The 1,522-nt window shown below is 51.8% G+C and overlaps 1 pseudogene; it reads left to right on the forward strand.

The window, feature by feature from the left end:
- Nucleotides 1-1,218: 1,218 nt before the first annotated feature.
- LOC143839188 (U4 spliceosomal RNA) lies at nt 1,219-1,302 on the forward strand (annotated as a pseudogene).
- The last annotated feature ends 220 nt before the right edge of the window (nt 1,303-1,522 follow it).

Consider the following 1,522-nt stretch of genomic DNA (forward strand, 5'->3'; position numbering starts at 1 on the left):
GCGTTCAGCTCAGCCTCTGTGCTGTGAAGAAAAGGCTTCTCCTGCCCATTTGATAAGGTTGCCAACTGCCAGGCAGCACCTGGAGATCTGCTATTACAAGTGATCCAAAGAGATCGCCAAGATCAGCTCCCCTGGAGAAAAGGCCTGCTTTGTAGGATGGATTTGGTGGCATTATATCCTGCTGAGATCTTTCCCTTCCCCCAAAGAACTCCCTCCCCAGGCTGCAATTCCAGGAGATCTTCAGGGTCCGCCTGGATGTTGGCAACCCTGGGTATAATGCCACACACCCCGCTCTCCAAATGGCTGTTCTTCCTCAGGAAATGATATCTGTCATCTGGGAATCAATTGCTGTTCTGGGAGGTCACCAGGGCAGGCCTGGAGGTTTGCTACCCGGGCAGGACCCAAACTAACATCTGGACTGCAGCATGCAGATGCAGAGAAGCTGTCCAGCTGAGCTTGAAGGGTGCAAGAATCCGCAAGGAGATGTCGGACTGTAAATTTCTCCGCCTCCTCTCTTTCTGATCAATACCTGCTCTTTTTGCCAGAACAAGGGAGCCACAGAGCTCAACGGAAGGACCCAAGTAAATGGCAAACATGCAAGGGAATGGCTGAAGGAGAGCTCGGCCCCTGTCCAGCATTTTGTGCCTGAAGGATAAAAAAAGGGCCCAAGCAGAGGGCAGGGAGAACGTGAACAGAGGCTTCCCTGGCATCAGCTTGGTGTAGTGGTTAGGAGTGCAGACTTCTAATCTGGCAAGCAGGGTTTGATTCTCCACTCCACATCCACATGCAGCCTGCTGGGTAACCTTGGGCTCACCACAGCACTGATCAAGCTGTTCTGACTGAGCAGGAATATCAGGGCTCTCTAAGTGGCATATAAGAACCAACTCTTCTTCTTCTTCAGTAATATCTGGGCTCTCTCAGCCTCACCTCCCTCACTGGGTGCCTGTGGAGGGGAAAGGAAAGGGAAGGTGACTGTAAGCCGCTTTGAGACTCCTTCAGGTGGAGAAAAGCAGCATATAAGAACAAGTTCTCTTCTTCAATAATATCAGGGCTCTCTCAGCCTCACCACCTCACAGGGTGTCTGTTGTGGGGAGAGGAAAGGGAAGGCGAACGTAAGCTGCTTTGAGACTCCTTCGGGTAGAGAAAAGCGGCATATAGGAACCAATCCCAGGATGCCCTATCAGTGCCCTGTAAAATCCCGAGGACTCATGTCATCTGTGCTTTGCGTGGTGGCAATACCGTAGGCAATGAGGTTAATCCGAGGAGTGACTATTGCTAATTGAAATCTTCCCTCAATACTCCACCATGACGACTTGACTTATGCATGCTTAACCGTACATGTTTTGCTGGGGGTCTTTTGCCGTCAAGTTGCGGAAGACATACGGCGACCCCATTGGGCTTTCAAAGTGAGAGACGCTCAGGTGTGATTTGCCACCGCCTGACTCTGTGGAGGAACCCTGGACTTCCTTGGGGAAGCCGAATGCTAGCCAGGGCCGACCCTGTTGAGCTTTCCGCAGGATCC

This window comes from Paroedura picta, chromosome 5 (genome assembly GCF_049243985.1).
Source record: "Paroedura picta isolate Pp20150507F chromosome 5, Ppicta_v3.0, whole genome shotgun sequence".
Classification (NCBI taxonomy): Eukaryota; Metazoa; Chordata; class Lepidosauria; order Squamata; family Gekkonidae; genus Paroedura; species Paroedura picta.